At 46.0% G+C, this 21476-nt stretch overlaps 1 pseudogene; it reads right to left on the bottom strand.

Moving 5' to 3' along the window:
- The window catches only part of LOC119970133, a 397883-nt pseudogene that overhangs the window by 188821 nt on the left and 187586 nt on the right, over positions 1-21476 (bottom strand).

Below are 21476 nucleotides of genomic sequence, written 5' to 3'. Positions count from 1 at the left end.
TAGAAGGGAGGTCAAATTTGGTCTTAAAGTATGTGATAACGGTATGATCCCTGAGCAAAGATGTGTCAAATCTCCAAGATCTAAGGGAGGGGGGGGGGGGGGGGGCCTTGAATAAAAGTTCCAGGAAAACAGGCGCATGGCTCGCAGATCACAATACAACCTATAGAGCAGGAAGCCACCGCGTGGTTTTGGCATGAAGTAATCGTCAATTCTCGTCTGACATTGATCAGGGGCAGAAAAGAAACTGAACTCTTTATTCTTAGGCCTAGATGCAGCAGTCACCACACATCCAAATACCCCAACTCCTCGCAAACCAATGCTGAAGCCCTTGCCTCTTGGGTTGAGCGGGGGTGGGGGGTTCCTGATTACTGGGAGTTTGTCTACCAAAGGTTTACGGTGACATTTGAAGTTCCCACTTAAAAGGGAATTAGGAGTGCAGCACGGTGGCGCAGTGGATTAGCACTGCAGCCTCACGGCGCCGAGGTCCCAAGTTCAATCCCGGCCCTGGGTCACTGTCCGTGTGGAGTTTGCACATTCTCCCCGTGTTTGCGTGGGTTTTGCCCCCACAACCCAAAACATGTGCAGGCTAGGTGGATTGGCCACGCTAATTTGCCCCTTAATTGGAAAACATGAATTGGGTACTCTAAATTTTTTTTAAATAAGGGAATTTGGAGGGTGGCGTGGTTAGCACTGCTGCCCCATGCCGCCAAGGATCTAGGTTCGATTCCAGTCCTGGGTCACTGTCCGTGTGGAGTTTGCACATTCTCCTCATGCCTGCATGGGTCTCACCCCACAACTCAAAGATGTGCAGGGTAGGTGGATTGGCCATGCTAAATTGCCCCTTAATTGGAATAAAAAGAATTGGGTACTCTAAAAAAAATGTTAAAAAGCAATTAACAGACAACATTCCAGCAAAGTCCATGAAGACTTTTGTAATAAAATAAGAAGAATAGTTTGGTGGGCTGTATACATTAATTCGCTAGACAATTTCTCCATATAAAAGTCCCTTAACAGTCATATACCTGCCCCCCTTTATCCTTCACATAGTACTCCATTTTGAAAGGCACAATTTTATTGACTAACACTGAGACCCTGACCGCTGGTGGAGAACAAGGCAAAAAACACCTGCCTCACCCAGTCCCTCTTCAACTTTAAGTGCGCCTCGTCATCCAAATGAGTTTCTTACAATAAAGCTATGTCAACTTTCTCTTTTTTAAGGAAAGACAAAATCTTTTTTCTTGTAATAGGATGATGTACTTCCCTCACACTCCCAAGCAGATTTTCAAAGTAGCTCCCACCATTGCTCATTCACCCGAAGAAAATGTAGGATAGGATTTTATTCTGGCATGCACCAAAACATACCTTCCCCCAATTCCAATTATACCAGAGGCACCGATTACATTTTTTAACGTCCTTTTCTCGGATATTAGTCCTGTTGGGGTACTTTGGCAGGAACTAGTTAATGATTCTTTAACCCCAAAATAAAAAAGGACAAAAGATTCGCAAGGTCATTAGTATTCACCGCATGCGAGATCTGTAGGGCTGTCCCTACAAACTTTCCATCATTATACCCAGGAGTCAAAAGGAGGAGACAAGGTAAGCCACAATAAGGAAGAGTACCGAATGTCCTTCCCACATTCTAACCTCACCCATTAGGATTTAAACCACTTACCCACTTCCCGGCAGTGGCGCTACTCATTTTTGCCATGGTTAAGGCAAGGAGGCCATAAAATATAGACTACCATCATAACTGTACGGCTAAGAAGAAAGGACGGTTATCTATCACGCCTCCACAGCACACCCCTGAAACAGAAGGAGCTCGCTGAGGATTTTCCATTCAAAACAAATGGAAGGTGCTGATATTCTCAAGTATAAAGCATTAATTGTCGTGATGATCAGGCAGGAAGTATAATGACAAAGGATAGAGTCCAAAGTTTACAGTGAACTGCAGACTGTTACTCCAGATTATTGCCTTCCATGGAGTTCACAAAAATCAAAGCATTCGCCGGATCGTCGTATGTCTTCAGAGAATTGTCGGATACTACCCTCAGGGTAAAGCAGGTCATAATTAATTCCAACAGCCTTGTGTCATTTTCTAACTTCATCAAAGCCTCTGAGCATCTGTTGCATTGCCGCTGAAAAACCTTGGAAGAAAGAGACTTTTGGCCCCTCATAGAGCAAGACCCCATTATGTCTTGCCTCTTCCAATACTTTTTGGTGATCTCTGAAGTTATGAAAAAGAATAATCCAAGGCCGAGATATTGATTGCCCCGAGCCTCAAAGACAGGATACGATGTTCCCTTTCTAACTTAATATGTCCAGTTTAAAAGAACGTGGTAGCCAGTTCTCAAAGAATTAAATAAGGAACACCTCTGGCAAACCAACAGCCTGAACATTTTTCTTCTGGCCTCAGTTTTCCAGATTATCCAGGATTTCTGACAGACCATGTTCCTAATTTTTCTAAGGATTCCACGCAGGCCTCAACCGAGGAAGTTACATTTTCGACAGTAAGGAGTCTCTCCTACATTTCATTGAGCCTCTTACTAGTATTCTGCAGATCAACTCAGGAGCACTGATATTCTGTGCCACTAAGCCGAGTTTGTTGTCAACAACTTTAATAATATTAGCAGTCATCGGCTGTAATGCCTTTGAGAGTGCCGGATCAAGAGTTTATTCGAGAATGAAGTCACCATGTTGAGGAGTCGGCTCTACTGCTTCTAACTGCTCTCTTTTGTCAACGATTCTCTTAGGATTTCTCAGCATTTTCACACCATCTCTTAGCTATAAGTCTTCCAGGGACATAATATGTAGTATTCACTCCCGGATTAGCTAAGTGTGGGCCATGTAAACGCGATAAATGAGAGGATGAAAGGATGGGTAGCGGCAGAGCCCATGGAAACACTTATATTTCCGTGCTTGCATCACGTGATCCCCAAACTGAATTTTTTAACATCCGTCCTTACCGGGCCTTAAACCTTTCACCAGGAAACCTGATATCTTGGCTTTAACGAACTGCAATTCATTTGACTTTTGTTTGTACTTCAGAGTTCAATATTTGTGAGTAAATAATGTCCTACTTCATCAGATATCGTTATTCAACAGTTGAGTATTTGAAACATTTCCTCATAAGAAATAATTTCTTCCTATACACTCTGTATTTCTTGCTGATTTTTATCTTCTCCTGCCCCACCCTGCCCACCCCGGTCATCTACTGTTTTGTGTGCACCTGTGTTTTAAAAAATTATTTTTTATAAATTTAGAGTAACCAATTATTTTTTTTCCACTTAAGGGGCAATTTAGTGTGACCAATCCACCTAACCTGCACATCTTTTGGGTCGTGGGGATGAGACCCGCGCAGACACAGGGAGAATGTGCAAACTCCACATGGACAGTGACCCAGGGCCGGGATTCGAACCTAGGTCCTCATTGCCGTAGGCAGCAATGCTAACCATTGTGCCATGTGCCGCCCCTTTGCACCTGTGTTTTTAGTTAATGCCACTATCTTTTCCTTCTCAGTGATGCAAAGTTAGCAGAATGCCCAGTCACAGCTATTTAATCCTTTGGCAGGAATATCCTGAAGTGGCTTCTCTGATGTTTTAAAAAAATTGCATTGCATTCCTCAATAATATTAATCTAATCAGTGACAGTTCTAATCAGAAGCACGGAACAAGTCCAGTGACAACATATTACAAAATACTACCAAGCTCAAAGTCAACCTTTGCTTTAAATGGCGTTGTTTCTTGCATTGGTTGAGTTGATGACATATTCTGGGTACAACTGTTTTTCAAATGGATAAATCTGAGGGCACATGTGGCCTCAAGGATATGACTTTGGATATTGTCTTCATTTTGTTTACAGTTGTGCCAAGACACTAAATACACACTAAAATAGACAATGGTACAAATTTATTGAGGAAGGCATATACATTAAGTCCTCTTTTTTCAATAATAAAACACAACAATCTTACAGCATTTGGAGAAAGTGGATACAAGTCAATGAGACAATTTAGGCAAAAGCAATGCTCAGAAAGACTCATGACTGCTGTAACTTGGTACTATTCTGAAAGAACCATAGAATTCTGACAAAGAACAATACAGCACAGGAACAGGCCCATCGGCCCTCCATGTCTGTACCAGTCATGATACCAACTTTTACTGGGAGGAGTGCGAGGACATTGAACTTTGGAGGGGAGTTGAGTGTAAATTGTGGGGCACATGGGGTGGGTAAATTGGGGTAGATTTCGAAGGGAGGTGGAGATGGTGAATGTGCCTTTTGTTTCTCTTTGTTTGTTGGTGGTTGGGCGGATTGGGTGGGAGGTGGACTGGAAAGGTGAGGGGAAGTCAGAGGTCTTGAGCGGAGCCACCATGCTAGCTGGGCAGGCTAGTTAATGGGAGTGAAGTGGGGGGTTGCCAGGAGGAGGGCATGGGGGGGGGGGGGGAGAGAATGGGTTGGTTTTCTGCTTGGTTGTTGCGGGGTGGGGAGGGAGGAAAAGAGTTGCTGACATGGGTATGGTTGATGTGGCGCAGTTGAGAAGAGATGGCGGCAGAAATAGAAGAGCGGGCCTGCAGGAGTGCGATGAAAGCCGGGGGCTGGCTTAAAAAGAGATATAGCTGATCGGCAGGGGAGGGGGCGGGGAGTCCCCCAACCAGATTGGTCATGCGATGGTTGAATGGGCCCATGAAACGGTTGAGTGTTTTTGTGCATCTGAGAAGCCTGAAGGGGGATGTTGTGTTCTTACAGGGGAAGCACCTGAAGTTGGGGGAACAGGCGAGGCTGAGGAAGAGATGGATGGGGCATCATTCGGGGTTAAACATAAAGATGAGGGGTGGTGGCGGTGTTGTTAATAAGAGTGACTTTTGAGGTGGGGTGCATTGTGGCTGATCGGGATGTAGATATGCGATGGCCAGTGGGAAGTTGGAGGGGATGCTGGTAGTCCTGGTGAATGATTATGTAACGAAATGGGGCGACATGAACTTGAGGCAGGTGTTAGGGAGAATCCTGAGTCGAGGCATGCATTATGGGGGCTATTTCAATATGGTCCTAGATCCAAGTTTGGCTGGTTGAGTCCTAAGCTGTTGAGGGTGTCAGAGGTAGCGAGAGAGTTGAGGGGCTTCATGGAGTGCATTGGGGAGGGGGGGGGGGGCTGACCCGTGGAGGTTTGGGAGGCCGAGGGCAAACGAGTTTTCATACTTCTCCCATGTACACCAGGTGTATTCCCAGATCATCTTTTTTGTTCTGGACAAGACGTTGCTGGTGAGGATGGCCGACTTGGAGTGCTCGGTGAATGTGGTTTCTGACCTCGAACCGGACTGGTTGGATTTGCTGGTGGTACATGATGGAATAATCAATTCAGCGAACACGTGTAGTTGGATCTGAACAGAGGCTTTAATACACTTACAATAGAGCCAGCCTATTCATCGTTGAACTTCAGGTGAAATGGCAGGCTGGCTCTAAGGCACTGATCTTTATACATCGGTCCCAGGGGGAGGAGTCTTAGGCGGAGCCAAGGGAGGAGCCCAGTACAAACTCTCGCATACTCCCAGAGCAACTCCCCCTGGTGGTCGGATAGTGCAACTGCACTTATAATGGGTAGATAACGAACATATATACATGGAGTGATATTGGCAACTATATATAGTGTGAATCACATTCACCACATTCACCCCCTGTTAAAAAAATCAAGTCCGGCGGGGTTGATGGCTCAAAGAGTCAGTCTGTCCGGTGGACGAATTGTCCGTTTTGATCTGCGCAGCCTCTTGCGGTGGCTGGGCGGGTGTCGAGGTCTGGGGTACGGTTGCCGGCTCTGGGGCGAGTCTTGTCCGAGCCTCATACACCTCCTGGTCGAATGGAGACTGGGGGCGCGGGTTGGTGCTGGCGCTCGGAACTGGTGGGGTGAGCTCACAGAATCAGGGGCTCAAGGGGGCGGCCGCATAGGGAACGGGGAAAGGAGTTCCTCGGTGGGGGTAGATGGGGGCTGGATCCAGCGGGTGCCAGGTCCCGGAGGGATACTGTGTCCAGGCGACCGTCTGGGAACTCAACAAACGCGTACTGTGGGTTGGAATGAAGCAGACGCACCTTTTCAACAATGGGGTCGGTCTTGTGTGCCCTGACTTGCTTCCTTAGGAATAACCGGGCCTGGCGTCCTCAGCCACGCCGGAAGTGAGAAGCTTCCTGGACCTGAGGGTCAGTAGGACGGTCTTCTAGACCGTCGTGTTCTCCCTCTCCACCTGTCCGTTCCCCCTGGGGTTGTAACTAGTGGTCCTGCTCGAGGCGATGCCCTTGTCGAGCAGGTACTGACGCAGCTCGTCACTCATAAAAGACGCACCCCGGTCGCTGTGCACATAGCTGGGGAAACCGAACAGGGTGAAGACACTATGCAGGGCCCTAATGACTGTGTGGGAGGTCATATCGGGGCATGGGATGGCGAAGGGGAATCGGGAGAACTCGTCAATAATGTTAAGGAAGTAAATGTTTTTGTTAGTGGAGGGGAGTGGCCCTTTGAAATCGATCGCAAGGCGTTCAAAGGGCCTAGAAGCCTTGACCAGGTGGGCCTTGTCTGGTCTATAGAAGTGCGGTTTGCACTCCGCAGAGATCGGGCAGTCCCTGGTGACCGCTTTTACCTCCTCGGAGAACCAAGCAGGTTTCGGGCGCTGATGTAGTGGGCGAGCCGGGAGACCCCTGGGTGGCAGAGGTCATCGTGGATGGCTTTTAGGCGGCTGCTTTGCGCACTGGCGCATGTCCCACGGGATAGGGCATCCGAGGGCTCGTTGAGTTTCCCGGTTGATATTTGATATCGTAATTGTAGGTGGAGAGTTCAATCCTCCACTGAAGAATTTTGTCATTTTAAATTTTGCCCCTTTGCGAGTTGTCGAACATGAAGACGACCGAACGTTGGTTGGTAATGAGGGTGAACCTCCTACCTGCGAGGTAGTGCCTCCAGTGTCAGATAGCCTCCACGATGGCTTGTGGTTCCTTCTCGACTGAGGAGTGTCGGAGTTCTGAAGCGGATAGGGTACTGAAGAAAAATGCAACGGGCCACCATGCTTGGTTTAAAGTGGCTGCTAGCGCTACCTCTGAGGCGTCGCTCTCAACCTGAAAGGGAGTGGATTCATCCACCGCACGCATGGCTGCTTTGGCGATGTCGTCCCTGATGCAGCTGAAGGCTTGGCGCGCCTCAGCAGACAGGGGAAATAGTGTGGCCTTGAACAGTGGGCAGACTTTGTCCGCATATTGGGGGACCCACTGGGCGTAGTACGAAAAGAGCCCCAAGCACCGTTTGAGGGCCTTGGGGCCATGGGGGAGGGGGAGTTCTAAGAGGGGGCGCATGCGGTCCGGGTCTGGGCCCAGGACTCCGTTCTCCACGACGTAGCCGAGGATGGCTAGTCTGTTTGCGCGGAACACGCATTTCCCCTTGTTATATGTAAGGTTTAATTTTTGCGCCGTCTGGAGAAAACGTCTGGAGGTTGGCGTCGTGGTCCTGCTGGTCATGGCCGCAGATGGTAACATTATCCAGATACGGAAACGTGGCCCGCAGCCCGTACTGGTCTACTATTCGGTCCATTGCTCGTTGGAACACCGAAACCCTGTTAGTGACGCCGTAGGGAACCCGGAGAAAATGGAAGAGGCGGCCATTGGCCTCGAATGCCATGTAGTGGCTGTCCTCCGGGCGGATTGGGAGCTGGTGGTATGCAGACTTCAGATCCACTGTGGAAAATACCCGATATTGGGCGATCTGGTTTACCATGTCTGCGATTCTGGGGAGGGGATACGCGTCTTGGAGCGTAAAACGATTGATGGTCTGGCTATAATCGACGACCATGCGGAATTTTTCCACGGTCTTGACGACCACCACCTGAGCTCTCCAGGGACTGTTACTGGCCTCTATGATCCCCTCACTGAGCAGCCTTCGGACCTCCGTTCTGATAAATACCCAATCCTGCAGGCTGTACCGCCTGCTGCGGGTGGCTACCGGTTTGCAATCCGGGGTGAGGTTGGCGAAGAGAGGAGGGGGGGAGATGCGCAGCGTGGCGAGGCTGCAGATAGTGAGTGGGGGCAGGGGCCCGCCGAAGCTGAGGGTGAAACTCTTGAGATTACATTGGAAATCCAAGCCGAAGAGGAGTGGCGCGCAGAGGTCGGGCAAGACATACAGTTTAAATTTGGAATAGCTAGCGCCTCGAATCGTTAGTGTTGCTGTAGTGCGGCCTTGGATTTGGATGGAATGGGAGCCCGAAGCGGGGGCGATAGTTTGGTTGACGGGATAAATAGGGAGGGAACAGCGTCTTACCAGCTCTGGGTGTATGAAGCTCTCTGTGCTCCCGGAGTCGAAGAGGCACGACGTGTTGTACCCGTTGATCTGGACCTCCGTCATCGAATTTCTCAGATGCTTGGGGCGAGATTAGTCGAGGGTGACCGTGTTGAGTTGCGGGCCGCGTGGTGGGTGCCCAGGGAATCGAATTCTTCCAATCGGGCGTCCTGTTGAGTAGATGCCGCTGCGTTCTGGCGTGCTTGATGCAGGAACACTGAGTTACGGGCCATGTGGTGACTGCCCGGGGAGGTCGTACTCCTCCGATGAGCTGTTCGAGTCTGGGGATGCAGCTAGGGCCCGTGGATCGCGGTGATGAAGATGGCGTCCAAGATGGCGGCCCCCATGAATCGCACGTGGCCGGCCGCATGGTGGAGGTTTGCCAAGATGGCGGCCTCCATGGATTGCACGTGGTGGGAGGGGGCGGAGCCAGAGCGTAGGCCGCAGCGTTTCGGGCCCCACGGGCCTGCTGGTGCTGGGGGCGATGTTTTTGGACTGTTGGGGTGTTGAGGACTGGGGCCCTTCTGCCGAGGCACAGTTTAGCATAGTGGACTTTCTTCCCGCAGCTGCTGCAGGTCGCGGATTGGGCTGAGCAGTGCTGCCACGGGTGCTGGCTTTGTCAGTGGCAGGCTGGAGCAGTTGAATAACTGGTTTGGGGAGCTGAATAGTGGCAGGCTGGAGCAGTTGAATAACTGGTTTGGCGAGCTGAGTAGTGGCAGGCTGGAGCAGTTGAATAACTGGTTTGGCGAGCTGAGTAGCTTGCTGGGGGAGCTGAGTAATTAGCTGGAGCAGCTGGATAGTTTGAGTAGTTGACTGGGACAGTAGGACCGGCTGTGGCAGCGCGATAGCTGGGGGGCCTTGCGGCACAGGCTTGGGGGATCCTCAGGTCGGGAGCCCATGCGGGGTTAGCGGGGTCCGCGGGAAACGAGTTGAGGCTGCGGAAGGAAACTTCCATCGTGATAGCAGCCTCTACGGTAGTCTCTAACCCCTGGGCCCCATTTTCTAATAGTCTCTGGCGTACATAGCTAGATCGAAGGCCCACTACAAAAACATCCCGCACAGCAAGCTCCCTATGTTCGGCCGCGGTTACGGCCTGGTAATTGCAGTCATTTGAGAGATTATTCAACTCGCGTGCAAATTCAGCTAAAGTTTCAGTAGCCCGTTGTCACGAGTTCTGAGCACATGGCGGGCAAAGACCTCGTTCATGGGCCTAATATACATTTTGTCCAAAATCACCTGCGCAGCGGTGTAGGAACCAGCTGGATTTAATTGTGTAGAAATTCTGTGGCTTACCCTCGCGTGCAGTAGGCTGAGCTTTTGTTCCTCCGTAGTTTCAGCGGTGCTGATTTCAGCCAGGTCGGCCTTAAAACATTTCAGCCAGTGGCAGAAGGTTTCTTTCGCCTCTGCATCCTGCGGATCGAGTTCTAGAAGTCCTGGTTTTAGAGCGGATTCCATGCTTTACTTCGGCAGCTTCTTAAGTGTATTTAATTGATGGAACCATCAATTCAGCGAACACGTGTAGTTGGATCTGAACAGAGGCTTTAATACACTTACAATAGAGCCAGCCTATTCGTCGTTGTACTTCAGGTGCATCTTTATACTGCACTGATCTTTATACATCAGTCCCAGGGGGAGGAGTCCCGGGCGGAGCCAAGGGAGGAGCCCAGTACAAACTCTCGCGTACTCCCAGAGCGACTCCCCCTGGTGGTCGGATAGTGCAACTGCACTTACAATGGGTAGATAACGAACATATATACATGGAGTGATATTGGCAATTATATATAGTGTGAATCACATTCACCACAGTACAGTGGGAGGCCCAACGGTCACAGTGGAGGTTGGATGTGGGGCTGCTGCCAGATAAGAGGGTATGTGGAATGAGGGCTGCTATTCGGGGGCACGTGGAGTTGAACGATACGAGGGAGGTCACAGCCGCCATGCTCTGGAAGACACTTAAGGTGGTAGTTAGGGGGGAAATTTATTTTGAATCATACCCCTGCAAAGGGAGAGGATGGAGCACGAGGAGAGAATGAGGCTGGTAGAGGAGATTCTGAGGGTAGATCGGAGGTACTTAGTGGCGCCGGAGGAGGAGTTGTTAAAGGAAGAGGAGAGGCTCCAGGTGGAGTTTGAGTTAGTGTTCACATGGAAGGTGGTGGGGAAGTTGCAGAGGGCCAGAGGATCAGTGTGTGAGTACGTGGAAAAGGTGAGCAGGATACTGAACCATCAGTTGAGGAAGCAGACACCACAGAGGGAGATTGGTAGGGTGAGGTACGAGAGGAGCAAGGTAGTGACGGATCCAGAGGGGGTGAATGGGGCATTTGAGGCCTTCTACAGGAGGCTGTATGAGTCGGAGCTCCTGACCAGGAAGTAGAGAGAGGATGCAACTGTTCCTCGATGGGTTGGAGTTCCCCAAAGTGGAGGGGGAGAGGGTGCAGGGGCTGGGGGCCCTGAATGGGTTAAGGGAGGTGATGGACGGCATGGGTGTAATGCAGGTGGGGAAGGCCACCGGGGTTTGGTGCGGAGCTGTTGGTAAGGACGTACAATGAGGTGAGGGATGGAGAGAGATTCCCCCCCGCCCCCCTCTAAATTTTGCAGGCATCCATCTCCCTGATCGTAATTAAGGATAGCAACAAGGAGCAGTTTGGGTTGTATTGCCCGATATTGCTGCTAAACGTTGATGTGAAGTGCTGTCGAAGGTGCTAGCATCATGAATTAAGGACTGTGTGCCGGGGGTGATAGGGGAGGACCAGATGGGATTTGTGAAGGGAAGGTAGTTGTCGGCGAATGTGCGGAGGCTACTTAATGGAATTATGATACCCTTGGTGTGGGCGCTGTGCGAGGGGGCGTCCCCATGTTTTGGTCGTGTCCAAGACTGAGTGGGTTCTGGCAGGGGTTCTCTGATGTTATGTCCGGGGTTCTGGATGTGGGGGTGGCCCCGAATCCGGAGGTGCCAAAATTTGGTGTGTTGGAAGATCTGGAAGTCCAGGTGGGGAGAGAAGGGCTGTTTAGCACACTTTGCTAAATCGCTGGCTTTGAAAGCAGACCAAGCAGGCCATCAGCACGGTTCGATTCCCGTAACAGCCTCCCCGAACAGGCGCCGGAATGTGGCGACTAGGGGCTTTTCACAGTAACTTCATTGAAGCCTACTCGTGACAATAAGCGATTTTCATTTCATTTTAAGTTGATTGGCCTTTGCCTCCCTGATAGCCCGGAGAGGGATTTTGTTGAGTTGGTGAGACTCACAGCCATCGAAGGCAGGTGTATGGGCGAGTGACCTGGCAGAATTCCTATAGTTGGAGAAGGTCAGGTTCGCTTTGCGGGGGTCGGTAGAGGGTTTCACCTGGAGGTGGAAACAGTTCACTGATTTCTTCAGCGGAGTGGGGGGGGGGGGATGTTGGTATTGGGGATTTGTGGTTGTTGGTTCGGGTTGATGTTTTGGTCTTTTAATATATTGTATATATGTAAAAAGCCTTGAATAAAAATATTTTTTTAAAAAGAGGATGAAAAAGAGGTTCTTCAAATCTTTCTTGTTTTTGGACTCCTTGAAGCCAAGGATCTTGTAGAACTTTATAAACCACTTCTCAGACTGCCCTGTCACTATCAACAATTTGTGTACAAATATGCCCAGGTATTTCTGTTTCCTACACAGTTTACAGTTGTACACTTTAGTTTGTATTGATTCTCCTTGTTCTTCCTACCAAAATGTATCACTTCACACGTCTCTATCTTAAATTTAATCTGCCACGTGTGCACCCACTTCACCAGCTTGTCTATGCTCTCTTGAAGTCCATCACCATCCTCATTATACTTCTAAGTTTTGTGTCATCTGTAAACTTTGAAATTGTGCCCTATACACCCAAGTGTAGGTCATTAATTATAGATCAGGGAAAGTAGCGGTCCTAGTACCAATCCCTGGGGAATTCCACTGAATATCTACCCATAGTTCAAAGACCAACTGTTCACCATTACTTTGTTTCCCATCACTCAGCCAACTTCATATCGATGCTTCCATTGTCCCTTCTATTACATGGGCTTAAACTTTGTTGACTAGCCCTATGATGCAACACTTTAATAACACTTTTGCTAAGTCCCTTTGGACCATAGAAACTGCATTACCATCATTAACCCTCTCAGTTACATAATCAAAAAACTCAGTCAAGTTACTAAACATGATTTGCCCATAACAAATTTGTGCTGGCTTTCCTCATTTCATCAACATTTGTCCATGTGACTGTTAATTTTGTCCCAAACTATAGTTTCTAAAAGCTTTCCCAGTTAAACTGACTGCCTGAACGTGCTTGATTTATCCTTAAACCATTTCTGAACAAGAGAGGCAAATTCGCAAATTCCTTGTCCCCTGGCACCACCCTGTATCGGATGGAAACTGGAAAGTTATGGCCAATGTTGTTAATTGTATGTTAACTAGATTGTCAAAATGTACAGGTGAAAGGCACCATGTATCTTAAGCACTTCTAAAGAGGTACAGCTGGGACCAAGGTTGTAGATAGATGGCAGACATATATAGTGCTACATTCTGTAAATAAACTGATTATCGAGAAATGGATTGCCTCATTTCATACCTCACGATTTGGCTTGAGATCCAATTGACAAATATCTCCATCTTGTTTTTCTCAGTATCCTTGGATGAATCCCTTCCAGTACCGTTGATAAAGAAGACATCAATGTTGGTGCTTCAATCTGTACATGGGCCTGATCTAACCTCTTTAGGTTCTGCCTCGTTCTCTCCTCATGCTTTGGTCAAACTCACCCGAACACTAAAATCTACTTCTGCCTCCCTCAAACCGATTCTTACCAGCTGATATTGTAAACAGTTCACTCTTCCTGGGTGGTGCTCCCGACCTTTCAAATCCATCACCTTCTTCAAGAAACCCATACTCCACCCCTTCTGCCCAGTTAACAACCATCCCATCTGTCTTTTCGGTGCCAAGTCTGTCAATCCGTTCTGTTGTTGCGTTACAGATCCATGCCCATTTCTTCCGGCATTGCCATCTTACCTATCCAATTAGAACCAAAGCATCTTTAGCAATGGCTTCTCCTCATAACCCCTGCATCATCACCTTCAGTTTCCTCAAGGATCTTTGCCTTAGCCCCTCCACACTTCCTCATCCAGATGTTTCCTCTTTTAAGCCAAAGGCTCAGCTTCAAAATGTAGGCAGATAACCTCGACTTCAGCTTTAAAATCACCACCAAATCAATACCCTTTCCCTATCCACCATCTCAAGAAAAAACACAGTTTACAACCCTGTCCTACCCTGAGCAGAGCTGCAAACCTTGTACCCTTTGCCATCACAAAGCCTACCCTAGTCAGCCTTTAACATCAACTATCTCAAATTGTACCTCAACCCATCTACTGTTGAAACTCTCATTCATAATTTTGTTACCTCCACACTCAATTACTGTAGGTCGGAATTCTTACAATACTTGTTAATTCCCACCGACAACGTTCAGCCATATTATATTAGTTGAGCAAAACAGGAGGTAGCAACTGTTGTAGGGGTTGGAGTGCCATGCTGAAGGCAGGAATACTACTTTGAAACTTAAGGGGTGGGGAATCAATAGTAACAGCATGGCTGGAACAAAAAAGAATGTTGATATTGCAAAGAAAAGTGTGAGCTTAAAGTGGAGGGTGGAAGGAAAAGGAAGAAAAGGGGGGGAGTACCAGCTTGAAACATGGGCAAGGGAAGTACCAAAGTATTAAAAAGAATTGTGTGAAAGAGGAATCCAAACAATTTCATCACTGCAGAATGAATGAGGTCCATGATGAGCAATTAAATCCCTTACCACGTGAAAAGTTTCGATTTCCAGTGCATTACACAGTATACATACTTGTGTTAGGAATTGTGATAAAATGGAGAAATCAGCAATCCAATAATCTGGTAGCAGTAGGTTTAAAGGGAAAACAAGCTATTTTTTTTAAGATGGAAAAGAGACAAACATTGGAGTTAATAGAACTAGGCTCTTGATATGCTGATTAGCACAGTAGCACTGGTATTAATTATTTACCGAAGGCAAATTTGGTAACAATCGAGATGAGAGTGTATTTCGTGTTTACATTTTAAAAGGGGAGTTTCATGTAATAAAACCTAGCTCTGAGGTTAGGTTTTGGAACGTGACAAATTCAAATTTTTTTTTTTTAAATTTAGATTACCCAATTATTTTTTCTATTAAGGGGCAATTTAGCGTGGCCAATCCACCTACTCTGCACATTTTTGGGTTGTGGGGGCGAAACCCACGCAGACACGGGGAGAATGTGCAAACTCCACACGGACAGTGACCCAGAGCCGGGATCGAACCTGGGACCTCAGCGCCGTGAGGCAGTTGTGCTAACCACTAGGCCACCGTGCTGCCCTACAAATTCAAATTTAAAGGTATTGTGGCTAGCCATTAATGTAGTTAACAAGAAAGTCAATTAAATTAAATGTGTGTTTTACTGATTAATATACCTTTGTTTTGTTTAAAATCATCACAAGAGAGTCTGGGACATCCTTCACTGGTCTTCACATCTTTCCTCACACTATACCAAATTGCAAAGGTACAGTGAAAAGAGCAAGTAGTCTAATGTTCCTTTCTGGGTTTTGGAATATCCTAGCATTTAACATCAGTTATGCTCTTAACACTTGTAACTTAAATTCATCTCACCTCCACATCTTGAACACTGCGCGGCTGGGCTAAACAGAGCATGCTTAGCAATTGTAGGATTAGCTCTTCAATGTATTGCAAGGCATCCTCAGTAGATGCAAGTTTGGGATGTACCTGTTGCTGAACCTGTCAACAGCAAATATAAAAACCAATTAAAGATGAAAAAGCAAACACAAAACTGTCAATTGACACAAATTTAGCAATCTTTTAAAACTTAAGTCACACTTCAAATAGCAAAAGAAAAAGTATCAATCCCCAATTTCAGGGTGTAATGCTTTAGATTTACACCATACAAAATTGCAACAATCAGTCCTTCAGAGGATCATTACATATGTAGAAGGCTATTTAGCTCATCTAAATTCATTCATGCAGAAAGATTAAGTCGTTACAAATTTGGGCCTGCCAAATGCTTTTCCATACACTGGCATCAATCATGGTTATATGCTGTCTGACTATCTTACTTCTCTGGGAGTTAACTTAACTGCACGATATCTACCTGCACAATAACGGATCTTGGATCACAACACTGCTCCCCTCTAGTGTCTTGAACTGGATATTCTTATATGGCACAAATACTTATTAATTCTCTCAAAAGGCAGACAGATTAAGTGAACACTTGATGAGACACTGTTTGAAATAAATAATTAAGCTGTTTTAATTCATAGCATGTAACCATAAAGAGCAACAGTTCTGATCAGATTCACTTTTTTCAATCAGATGGCAAACATCACCAATGTCTTCATGTACTAATATAAAATAACTAATATATTTGCTGTGTCAGCAGGTCATCATACCTGACTTAAACAGGATTTTCCCATCCTTTAGCCCTGGGCAGAATCTTCCCCGTCTGTAGTCTACCTTTTCTCCCCTATGTCTAATTTCAGTGCAGGCTTTGTGTCAAATGCACTTCATCCAAGATTAGAGTCCACCAGCCGAACTTGACATGTTGATTGAAAATGAAGTGTTGTTCCAAGCACAAGGTCAATAAATAGTCACTATTAAACTATCTTGATCTTCATCCTGCGAATTTAACCTAAGCTTAACTCTTGTTGATTTAAAATATACTATAGCAAAGATATATCATAAATCTCAAATGTGACAACCTCTCCCCGCAATGTAACATCTGATCGTTTGCTTCCCAAGTTTTTACATCCACTACTTATCTCAAAGTGTATTCCACGTAATGATCAATTTGAATATGTGAATTTGAAATAATATTCCAGATTTACTTGCTCCATTTTGTTAACAAATTTAAATATCTCTAAAATCACCCCTCAAGACATCTCACTTCCATACTGAAAAACCCAAATTTTTCGGTATTCCTTCAGAATTCAGACACTAACACTAGGAATCAACTTCATGACTCTTCTTTGCACTGCCTCCAGCCTTTGGCGATCTTCTTTTTGTCTCAATGACTAGAACTGAACAAGAGTATTCAAAATAAAGCTGGACAAGATCCATGCAGTTTGATCACTATTTCTCCTAATTTACATTCTGCTTTGACAAAGACTCGTCTAGACTAGGAACGTTAGCTCCCTTCTCTCTCCACAGATGCTGTCAGACCGGCTGAGATTGTCCAGTATTTTTTGTTTTTGTTTCAGATTCCAGCATCCACAGTTATTTTCTTTTATCTTACATTCTAACGTTTTGGCTGTGCAGTTCATTATTTTACTGGCATTACTGTTAGCTACTCTGCACTGGTTAGACTTGTTAAGCACCCCAGTCTAAGACTACCAGGCTTCGTTCAGCTTAATTATCATCTATTTGAAAACCATCATGATGTTGTTTATTCGTTCCACCTATGTACATACAGTACAACACTTTAAAAGACTGCACAAGCAAGGTTATATCAAACATATGATGCAGTGAGATCACAAGAAGCATCAGAAATTACATTTCAGGGTGAATGGCTATACAGACAATGACTTGAAATTCATTTTGATATTTATTGTGGTTTTAGCACAGCTCAAACAAAACAGTGGATTGACAGTTGCTGGAATACAACAAATTTGCTGAAGCAATGCATGATATAACGGACAGGAAATAAAAGCCATTTTTATTTTACAGGGCCTCCCAGTTATAATCCTGGAAATGTTAAGCACAACAGAATTTTTTTTTGTACCACTAAGAGCCAAAAGCCTTAAGGAATGCTAATGAAAATAAAATAGACGAAAAACTGAGACTAACCAATATACTGGATGCATGTTTTAAGCATTCACTCGTGAAAACCAAGGTGCTTTTCCGAGATTAAACAATAATCCATGCAAGTTTAAGTAGTCTTGACAAGATGGAAAGTTAAGTCAGATTTCAAGGGTACAAAAGTAACATGTCCTGAATGGATCTTGTCCAGATTTATTTTGAATACTCTTGTTCAGTTCTCGAGATGGTATCTACTTCAGCATACGAGAGACGAGCAATGAAGTTTGAAATTAATTCAAAAAGTAAAAAATATGCATTTATATAGCATATTTCATCTCTTCCAGCCACTGTGAAGCATGTCACATGTCATGAAGTGCAAACTCATAGCTGTTAAGCTGGCAAATGTTCAAGCCAGCTTTCAAACAGTAAGAGTCCAAAACAGCTGACGGGGAATAACTGCTGGCCAGGACAGCTCCCCATCTCTTCTTAGAGAGCTCAAGGTCTTCTTATTCAGATATAATGAATGCTGTTACAATTGATGAGTCAGTGTTGGGATAGTTCCAATAAATTGTAAACAAAATAACATAATCCCCATCACCCCCTTGACCCAAGATCAAAGTTTCATTCTCTAAATAGCCCCAACACATGGCATTTCCCAGTGCTCAGGAGTTATAGAGTTATCAAATCCAAGGCAAGGAGACAGGCCCTTGGGCCCAAACTGGTCCATGCCAACCAAAGCCCATTTAAGCTAACCCCATTTGCCTGCATTTGTCCCATATCACTCTGAACCTTTCTTATCCATGTGTATTCATGGTGTGTCGGTGGCTGCTGGGAGTTCTGGGAGTGTGTCGGTGTATGCTGGTAGGGTTTGCAGTTGCCAGTGGGCCGATTGGCCAGGTGACCTTTGTGTTTTGGCTTCAACCTCGAACCAGACTGGGATGAACTGTCAGGGCTGAATGGGGTGAAAGGATTGCATACATGGTAGCACAGCGGTTACCACTATTGCTTCACAGCGCCGGGTTCGATTCCCAGCTTGGATAACTGTGTGGAGTCTGCACGTTCTCCCCATGTCTGCATGGGTTTCTTCCGGGCGCTCTGGTTTCCTCCCACAAGTCCCGAAAGATGTGCTTGTTATGTGAATTGGACATTCTGAATTCTCCTTCACTGTACCTGAACAGGTACCTGAGTGTAGCAACAAGGGGATTTTCACAGTAACTTAATTTCAGTGTTAATGCAAGCCTACTTGTCATTAATAAAGATTATCTGTCCCAATGCCTTTTAAATGTTGTCAATGTCCCCGCCTCATCCATTTCCTCCAGCAGCTCATTCCACATACGTACCACTCTGTGTAAATTGTTACTCAGGTTCCTATCAATTCTTTCCCCTCTTGTCTTAAAACTATGCCCTCTAATACTCGATTCCCCAATCCTGGGAAAAAGACTGCATTCACCCTATCCATGCCTCTCGTGATCTTATACACCTCTAGAAGATCACCCCTCAGTCTCCTACGTCCAAAGAAAAAGGTCCTAGTCTGTTCAAACTCTACCTGTAACTCAGTCCCCCGAGTCCTGGCAACATTCTTGTAAATCTCTTCTGCACTCTCTCCAATTTAATAACATCTTTCCTAAAGCATGGCGACCAAAACTGAACACAATACTCAAGGTGCAGCCTCACCAACATCCTGTACAATTGCAACATAACGGGAGGCATGGTGGTGCAGTGGTTAGCACTGCTGCCTATGGCACCAAGGACCTGGGTTCGATCCCGGTTCTGGGTCACTGTCCATGCCTGTGTGGATTTCACCCCCACAATCCAAAGATGTTAGGTTAGGTGGATTGGCCACGCTAAATTGCCCCTTAATTGGGAAAAAATTATTAGGGACTCAAAATAAAACAAAAACTTAAAACAAACAATTGAGACATAACTTCCCAACTTCTATATTCAATGCCCTGACTGATGAAGGCCAGCATACCAAAAGCCTTCTGCACTGCCCTATCTACCTGTAACTCCATGGTAGCATAGTGGTGAGCACAAATGCTTCTCAGGTTCGATTCCCGGCTTGAGTCACTGTCTGTGCGGAGTCTGCACGTTCTCCCAGTGTGTGCGTGGGTTTCTCCGGGTGCTCCGGTTTCCTCCCACAATCCAAAGATGTGCAGGTTAGGTGGATTGGCCATGCTAAATTGCCCTTAGTGTCCAAAATTGCCCTTAGTGTTGGGTGGGGTTACTGGGTTATGGGGATAGGGTGGAGATGAGGGCCTGGGTAGGGTGCTCTTTCCAAGAGCCGGTGCAGACTCGATGGGCCGAATGGCCTCCTTCTGTACTGTAAATTCTATGATTTAGAGAACCGTGCACCTGAACTCTGTTCCACGATACTCCCCAAGGTCCTACCATTCACCTTGAAAGTCCTGTCTTGATTTGACTTTCCAAAATGCAACACCTCACACTTAACTGTATTGAACTCCATTTTCCATTTCTTGGCCCACTGCCCCAGCTGATTAAGATCCTGCTGTAATTTTTGGTAACCTTCCTCACAATCTACAATACCACCTATTTTAGGATAATCTGCAAACTTACTGATCATGCCTTGTACATTCTTATCCAAATGAGAAATATAGACAACAAACTTCAATGGGTCCAGCACTGACCCCTGAGGCACACCACATGGGCAGCACGGTAGCAGTGGTTAGTACTGTTACTTCACAGCGCCAGGGTCCCAGGTTCAATTCCCGGCTTGGGTCACTGTCTGTGCGGAGTCTGCACGTTCTCCCTGTGTCTGCGTGGGTTGCCTCCGGGTGCTCCGGTTTCTCCCACAAGTCCTGAAAGACACTTGTTACGTGAATTGACATTCTGAATTCTCCCTCAGTGTATCCGAACAGGCACTTGACTGGCGTCTAGAGGCTTTTCACAGTAACTTCATTGCAGTGTTAAAGTAAGCCTAATTGTGACAATAATAAAGATTATTACTTGTGACAATAATAAAGAGTATTATTATTAGTAGTCACAAGCCTCCAATCAACCACCATTACACTCTGATTCCGACCATCAAGGCAATTGTATATCTAATTTGCCAGCTCTCCCTGGATTCCGTGTGATAAGAACATAAGAACTAGGAGCAGGAGTAGGCCATCTGGCCCTTCGAGCCTGTTCTGCCATTCAATGAGATCCTGGCTGATCTTTTGTGGACTCAGCTCCACTTTCCCACCCGAACATCATAGCACTTTATCCCTTTAGTCTTCAAAAGATTATCTCTCTTTATCTTTAAAACATTTAATGAAGGAGCCTCAACTGCTTCACTGGGCAGGGAATTCCATAGATTCACAAACCTTTGGGTGAAGAAGTTCCTCCTAAACTTAGACCTAAATCTACATCCCCTTATTTTGAGGCTCTGCCTCCTAGTTCTGCTTTCACCCGCCAGTGGAAACAACCTCCCCGCATCTATCCTATCTATTCCCTTCATAATTTTATATATTTTTATAAGATCCCCCCACATCCTCCTGAATTACGAGTACAGTCCCAGTCTACTCAACCTCTCCTCGTAATCCAAACCCCTCAGCTCTGGGATTAACCTAGTGAATTTCCCTCTGCACACCCTCCAGCACCAGTACGTCCTTTCTCAGGTAAGGAGACCAAAACTGAACACAATACTCCAGGCGTGGCCTCACTAACACCTCATACAGTTGCAGCATAACATTCCTAGTCTTAAACTCCATCCCTCTAACAATGAAGGACAAAACACCATTCGCCTTCTTAATCACCTGTTTCGTATTTCTAATGGTCTTATGGTCTGAGTTTCCATAAAAATGTTGACAGCTACAATTTGAACTAAAATACCATTGACACTCCTACAATATTGTGAATAAATTAAACTGCATTTTATTGTCACCATAAAGCAGTGGCACTGAACATATACTTTACCAAATAAAGCATAATGCAACTCAGTGTGAACAGCAACACGGGGGGAAACTTAACGCATTTCCTATGCATCACTTCAGCCATCACATTTGTAATATGCAGAGTCAACATTCGACTTCCAACTGATTGCTCATCAATTTATGAACAAAATCCCAGCTATCCACATTTGAACAGATAGACGGTATACTGTTGAATGTAAAAGAAATGGATCTCTAAACCTCCAATAAAAAGCTACTAAGAACTAATGAAAACGGATGCTCAATAACCAGGCAGAAGAATTTATGAATAAATTACACAAGCATCTCCTTTAGAGGTCTTCTCCCCCAACAGTTGATTATCGACCTTTAAAACTATTTGCTGGTTTATGCAAAAAGCATTCAAAAAGGAGTTGGACAAGTTGATCCTTGTGCAAAGGAAAGTGGAATGTTAGATTGTGTATCTCATGGTTCCCATAGTGTTCTAA

The sequence above is a fragment of the Scyliorhinus canicula genome, chromosome 1 (assembly GCF_902713615.1).
Source record: "Scyliorhinus canicula chromosome 1, sScyCan1.1, whole genome shotgun sequence".
Taxonomy (NCBI): Eukaryota; Metazoa; Chordata; class Chondrichthyes; order Carcharhiniformes; family Scyliorhinidae; genus Scyliorhinus; species Scyliorhinus canicula.
Note: the sequence above shows the minus strand (reverse complement) of the source record. Positions and strands in the feature narration are given on the sequence as shown.